At 43.3% G+C, this 7644-nt stretch overlaps 1 long non-coding RNA gene across 1 annotated transcript in view; it reads right to left on the bottom strand.

Annotated features, from left to right (window-relative positions):
• LOC119473123 overlaps positions 1-7644 on the bottom strand; it is a 32536-nt gene that overhangs the window by 5143 nt on the left and 19749 nt on the right. Inside the window, exon 2 of the long non-coding RNA XR_005202316.1 lies at positions 1072-1187. This is a non-coding gene — a long non-coding RNA (uncharacterized LOC119473123). The remainder of the gene's footprint in view (positions 1-1071; positions 1188-7644) is intronic.

The raw sequence follows: 7644 nt of genomic DNA, 5'->3' as shown, positions 1-7644 counted from the left end.
TGCTCACTGCAACCTCTGCCTCCCAAATTCATGTGATTCTCCTGCCTCAGCCTCATGAGCAGCTGGGATTACAGGCATGTGCCACCACGCCCTGCTAAGTTTTGTATTTTTAGTACAGATGGTGTTTCACTATTTTGGTCAGGTTGGTCTCAAACTCCTGACCTCAGGTGATCCACCTGCCTTGGCCTCCCAAAGTGCTGAGATTATAAGGGTGAGCCACTGCACCCAGCCATCAATTAATTTTCAGTGAAAATGCTCAACAACGCAAAGGGGAAAGAAAAATATTTTCAATAAATAGTATGGAGAAATTTAAAATCTGTATCTTAAAAATGAACCTTGACCTGCTACCTCACACCATTCACACATGCAAAAAAATTTTAAGATGAATCATAAACCTAAATGTGAAAGTTAATATATAAAGTTCCTTTAAAAATATGTAGGAGATGGCCAGGCGCAGTGGCTCATGCTTGTAATCCCAGCACTTTGGGAGGCTGAGGCGGGCGGATTACTCAAGACCAGGAGTTCAAGACCAGCCTAGGCAACAAGGTGAAATCACGTCTCTACTGAAAATACAAAAATTAGCCAGTGTGGTGGCGCACATCTGCAATCCCAGCTACTTGGGAAGGTGAGGGACGAGAATCACTTGAACCTGGAAGGCAGAGTTTGCAGTGAGCCACGATCACACCACTTCACTCCAGCTTGGGCAACAGAGTGAAACTGTCTCAAAAAAAATATATATATACACATACAGAGTGTACATATGCATATACAGAGTGAAACTGTCTCAAATATATATATATATATACACACACACATATACAGAGTGTACATATACATATGCAGAGTGAAAGTGTCTCAAAAAATATGTATATGTATATATATTTCTCTAAGATAATGAAGATAGTCTCATATATTCATATATATATGTAGATACACGAGACTATCTTCATTATCTTAGAGTAGAGAAATATTTCTTAGGGCACAAAACTATAGAGACCATTAGAGAAAAAATGTAATAAATCAGCCTGCATGAAAATGTAAAACTTTTACTCATAGAAAACACACACACACCGTTAGCCAGGTTCAGTGGTGCACACCGGTAGTCCCAGCGTCTCAGGAGACTGAGGTGAGAGGATCTCTAGAGCCCCAGGGATTTGAGGCCAAACTGGAAAACAGTGAGACTCTGCCTGGAGGAAAGCAAAACAAAAAACAAAAAACAAAGCCAAAAAAACTCACTATTAATATAGTGAAAAGGCAAGCCACACACTGGGAAAAAATATTCTCAACCTGTGCATCTAACAGAAGACTCACGTACATAATTTACAAAAACTCCTGTAAATCAGGAAGAGAAAGACAAAACAACCCCATTCTTAAAATGGACAAAAGACTTCAACAGCTACTTCCAAAAGAAAATATCCAAATGGATAATAAATATGTGAACACGTGTTCAATACAAGTACTCGTCAGGGAAATGTAACTAAAGACCACAATGACATAACTTGAGACATTGAAAATTCTGATAGGTACTACAACGTGAGTGAATGTTGAGGACATTATGCTAAGTGAAATGACCCAGTCACACAAAAGACAAATAGGGTATGATTACTTTTCTATGAGGTACTCACAGTAGCCAAATTCACAGAGACAGGAAGCACAATGGTGGTTGCCAGGACCTGGGGGAGAGGGAAATGGGCAGTTATTTTTTTGTGGGTGCAGAGTTTCCATTTTGCAAGATTAAATGAGTGCAGGAGATGGATGGTGGTGATGGCGATAACGGTATTGAGAGATGATGGCACCTAAAGGTATTGGGATCATGAGGAATCCACCCTCACGAAGGGATAAATGCAACCGTTCAGGACTGAGTGAGTATTCACGCTCATGAGACTGGATTCGTGGCAGCGAGCGCTAACAAAGTGAGGTTGTTGGGCATGGTGGTTCATGCCTATAATCCCAGCAGTTTGGGAGACCAAAGCAGGGGAATTGCCTTGAGCCCAGGAGTTTGAGACCAGCCTGGGCAACATTGTGAGACCCAGTTCCTACAAAATAAAGTAAAATAAGCTAGGCATGGTGGTGCATGCCTCTGGTCCCAGCTACTCAGGAGGGAGAAGCAGGAGGATCACTGGAGCCCAGGAGTTTGAGGTTACAGTGAGCCATGATCACATCACTGCACTACAACCTGGGTGACAGAGCAAAACTCTGCTCAAAAAAACAATAAGAGGCCAGGCGCGGTGGCTTACGCCTGCAATCCCAGCACTTTGGGAGGCTGAGATGGGAGGATCAGAAGATTAGGAGTTTGAGACCAGCCTGGCCAATACAGTGAAACCCTGTCTCTACTAAAAAATGCAAAAATTAGCCAGGCGTGGTGGCGGGCACCTGTAGTCCCAGCTACTCAGGAGGCTGACGCAGGAAAATCACTTCAACCCAGGAGGCGGAGGTTGCAATGAGCAGAGACCACGCCACTGCACTCCAGCCTTGGTGACAGAGCAAGACTCCAACTCAAAAACAAACCAGGCAAGGCGCAGTGGCTCACGCCTGTAATCCCAGCACTTTGGAAGGCCGAGGCAGGTGGATCACAAGGTCAAGAGATCAAGACCATCCTGGCCAACATGGTGAAACCCCGTCTCTACTAAAAATACAAAAATTAGCCGGGAGTGGTGGCATGCACCTGTGGTCCCAGCTACTCGGGAGGCTGAGGCGGAAGAATTGTTTGAACCCAGGAGGCGAGGTTGCAGTGAGCCAAGATCGTGCCACTGCACTCCAGCCTGGCAACAGAGCAAGACTCCATCTCAAAAAAAAAAAAAAATTACATGTGGTTGCCTCTCGTGTTTTGTCCTCTTTGCATGTACACACTTCTGTTTCCACTTCTCCACCATGTTATGATGCGGCACATGACTCTCAGCAGACACTGACCAAATGAAACCACCTAATATTTGACTTCCCAACCCCAGAATCATGAGCTAAATATTTTTCCTTTATAAATTACCCAGTCTCAGATATTCTGTTATAGCAACACAAAAATGGACCAAGACAGCCCACTTTAGAGCAAAAGTGATGCAGCAGCAGTTTTATGCCCATGGGGTCTACAAGTCCTGCTGCATTCAACACCACGAGGAAGCTGCCAGCCTGATCAAGGAGTTACATCACCTGCTCAAGGCAAAGCAAATGTGCTGGCTGAGAGATAATATCTTACAAGGATGAGGCTGTTTTCCAGAATATGGCACACACCCTAAGTCAATGACCCTTATATGGTACTGTGGCCCCAGTAGATGAAATAAATAGATTTGGGGACCAAGGGCTAAATATAGAAGTAGCCTCACATATCCTCACTTCCAGTAATTTATTTAGAAATATGTGCTTCTCATCTCTTCAAACCTAGTTTCTGTGGCTGTAGACATCCTGCTTCTTAGAAGGGGAACACTTCCACCAGAGGATGTAAGTATATCATTAAACTTTAAGTTGCAAATGCCAACTTTGGGCTCCTCATGTCAAGAGACCAGCAAGCAAGGACAGGAGTCACCATTTTGGAAAGCATCAATTAACCCTGATCATCACAAAGAGACAGGGCTGCTGGTAAGCAGTGAGGGCAAGGAGGAATGTATGCAGCATCCATTGAGTGCCTCTAGGTATTCCCTTGCCCAGTTTTAATGGTAAATGGACAAGTATAGCAGCCATAGTCACAGAAGGGCATGGAGACCTGAGACTCAGACTCCTCAGGGACAAAGGTCGGGGTTACCCCCAACAAGGAGGGGTACCTAGGCCAGGACAAGTGTTGGCTGAGTCTGAGGGAAATCTAGAATGGAGAATGGGGGAAGGAAAAGATGAGTATCAGCTTCAGTCTCAAGATAGCTATGTTACCAGGAGCTGTAACTCACTAGCTAGGAAAGTTTACCCTGCTAACTTTCCTCTTGTAAGTTTCCCCAGGAAAAAAACATTGAGAATCCTGGAAAGCTGGATTTACAGGGCAGCAAGTAAACCTGAAAGGAACAAAGCCCATTCTATAGGGGATGCTATGACACTACCCAGATTCCCGCCTCAGGACCGGGGCATGCACTGCATGGGTGGACAGCACTTTGCCTCCTTAGGACTTACTTTTGGGTCCCTCCCCAGAAATAGCTATTAGCTGATGGCAGCTGCCTGGCCCAGGCTTCAGCTCCTCTCTGAGGACAGTCCACAACCAGTGATCGGTCACTGCAGGAGTACAACTTGAAAGGCTCCTGGACTATAAATCTAAGCATATTCCTTTGAGACAGTATCTCAGTATCAACACACTGAGATTTACGGAGGCTCATTCATTCAGCAAATATTAAGCATAGACTATGGGTCTGAACTATTTTAGGAGCTTGACATATATCAGTGAACTAAACACAGGAATTCCTGCCTTTGCGGAGTTTACATTCTCTGTGGGCAGAAACAGATAGTAAACAATACATATAATAAATTATGGCCGGCACAGTGGCTCCCACCTGTAATCCCAGCACTTTGGGAAGCCAAGGCGGGTGCATTACTTGAGGTCAGAAGTTCAAGACCAGCCTGGCCAACATGGTGAAACACTGTCCCTACTAAAAATACAAAAATTAGTTAGCCATGGTGAGCCGATGCCTATAATTCCAGCTACACAGGAGGCTGAGGCACAAGAGTCACTCAAACCTGGGAGGCAGAGTTGCAGTGAGCCGAGACCGCGCCACTGCACTCCAGGCTGGGTGACAGAATGAGATTCCTTCTCATAAAAAAAAAAAAAAAAAAGGAAAGGAAGAAATTAAGTTATATGGTATGCTATGAAAAGCAAAAAAGCACAGATAAGAGAGATGAGGGGCACAGGGGAATGGCTGCAACTTTAAAATGTGCTGTTCAGGTAGATCTCTTTGAAAAGATGACTTGAAGGAGGAAGCCATGCAGTTACATGGGAGGAAAGAATAACAGCAGAGGGAACAGGTAATGCAAGGGCGGTAAGACAGGCTCAGGGCTGGTGTGGCTGACGGACAGCAAGGAGACCAGTGTAGCGGGAGGGAAGGAGTGACAGGAAGTACAGAAGGAGAGGCAGTCAAGAGGGAAGGGTGGTAGAGCAGAGGGGAGGGGCAGATTACGCATGGCCTTGAAGGCCATTGTGTAAGGATCTTGACTTTTACTCTGACAAAAATGGGAACCTATTGAAAGGTTTTGATCAGACTAATATGATCACTTCTATGTTGAGAGGACTTTTCTCCCTGCCAGGAGGCTCCGGCGATAATTCAAGCAAGAGATGATGTGGCTCAAGTCAGGGGTGGCAGTGGAGGTGATGAGAAGATCCTAGATGCCTTTCAAAGGCGAAGCCAACCTGATCCCCTGATGTATTGACAAGAGTGTGATAAAAAGAGAGGACTCACGGATGACTCCAAGGTATAACAGTTGTTTGCAGCATCTAGGAAGTGTAAGTGGATGGGTTTGGGAGATCAGTGGGAGTGAGGGAAGGAGTCCAGAAGTTTAGGCTGTGTTAAGTTTGCGATGTCTAATAGACTCTATAGCAGACCACTGGTGCCCTGCTACCAAGATAGAGGTGCCCGGGAGTTTATGTTTCTCCAGAGCAATGGCTGACCAATGACTGATAAATGCAGGAATATAATAGCCCAGCTCCCATTTTCTTGCATTGGAACAAACTACCAACATTGTGGTGTGAACAGCCCTGGGAGATCAGGTTAAAGCCACCGCCTGTGGAACTTTGCCTGAGATCACTCTTTGCTTGGTTTCCTCGCCTTCTCTGTCCTGTCCTGCTTCACCCATTCCCGTGCTAGTTTCCTAAGAGTAGCTCCTAATGGATCACATGTACACAAATCCTCATCTAAGGTCTCCTGCTGAGGAACCAGATCCAAAATGATATCCAAGCAGAGATGTCAAGCTCATAAGAGGTGTTTCAGCTAGAAAAAAAAACTTGGATGTCAACCAGATGTAGATGGAATTTAAAGCTACGAGACAGGGTGAGGTCACCATGGGAGTGAGCTGGTGTTATTCTTTCATCACAGAGATTTCAAGATAGAGAAGAGAGTAAAATACTTTCATCTTAAAAGTAATTCAGGGGAGAGTAAAGTTGGCCCATTCCCTTTTAAATATTTTGAAACTGCTATTACAATTTCATTATAACAAAATGTCAGAAGTTAATACTTGAATCTGGGCCATGGTTGTCTCAGGAATCATTATACCATTGTTATTATTTATGGTCATGTTTGAAAATTCCACAATAAAAATCATACAAGTAAAATGTAAATACACTTGCCTGTAAAAAATAATTACATAGTAAAAAACTAGAAACAATGCAAATGTTCATCAACAACAAAATACACATAAATTGTCATTTATTGACACAATGGAATACTATACAGCAATGATTATGACAAATCATAACTACATTAGATAATACAAGTGAATCTTATAAACATTGTTGCACAAAAGAACTCAGAAACAAAAGAGTACATGTTGTATGATTCAATTTATGCAAAATTCAAAAGCAAGCAAAATTAATCCACACTGCTAGATAGGAGTGTGGTTATCTTCGGGAAGCTATTGACTGAAGGGGACATCTAGGGGTCTTCGGTGATGCTGCTAATGTTCTTTTTCTTGATCTAGTGCTGGTTACATGAGTGAGTTCACTTTGTGAAGATTCATCAATTGTACACTTATTGTATGTGTACTTTGCAATGTTTACATTATAATTATCGAAACCCTGAAGAGTCTGTGATTTTAGCCTGCCACTAAATAATAGCCCAGCATCTCCTGGATGCTGCAAGATCCTACATCAGAGACAAAGGACTTCATTATTCACAGGAATCATAAGCTTCATGTTTGTATCAGTTCCCTTTAACCCTCAAGACCCACGGGGGTGACGTGGAGATTATGCCTGGTGGAAGCTGCACACGCTGTGCATTTGCATCAGACCTGAGAAATCCTAGCCTAGGAAACCTCAGTCTCATGAAAGGACTCAAGCAAACCCTGCTTAAACTTTGTCTGGAAGGAGATATTATTTTTATTATACTGCACAGCAAACAAATCTGCCCCTCATCAGAGGGAGACCCTGTTTCTATCTTCCAAGGCTATGCACTATATGAACATGTTTGAAAAGATAGTCTAGAACAAAACCTGTTAGTGCCTTTGCTCACAAGACTTGCAGAAACATGAGAGACCTGTAGAGAATTACCTCTCAACACTATTGCAATCAAAATGTACATTTATAAAGTCTTTAGGTAAATCATTACAGACAAGGCCATAATTTGATATTCTACTTCTTCAAGTCCCAGAGGTGATCATGACTTGTTTGGTGCATACCTTTCCAGATTATTAGCTATACAATCACAATTATCTATATCTATATAGATACGTATCTATATAGATGAGTATCTATGTATCGATACCTACATATGTACTCTCTCTCTCTCTCTCTCTCTCTATATATATATATATATATATCCACATTATATATAGATAGAGAGATAGAAACAAAGATAGAGACAAAGAGAAGTGATTTGGGGGCAGTATGGAGTATGAATTAAAAATTTGACATCAGGCCGGGCGCGGTGGCTCAAGCCTGTAATCCCAGCACTTTGGGAGGCCGAGGCGGGTGGATCACGAGGTCAAGAGATCGAGACCATCCTGGTCAACATGGTGAAACCCCGCCTC

Source organism: Cebus imitator, unplaced genomic scaffold (genome assembly GCF_001604975.1).
Source record: "Cebus imitator isolate Cc_AM_T3 unplaced genomic scaffold, Cebus_imitator-1.0 Scaffold134, whole genome shotgun sequence".
Classification (NCBI taxonomy): Eukaryota; Metazoa; Chordata; class Mammalia; order Primates; family Cebidae; genus Cebus; species Cebus imitator.
The sequence above is the reverse complement of the archived record's forward strand: the minus strand, read 5'-3'. Positions and strand labels throughout refer to the sequence as shown.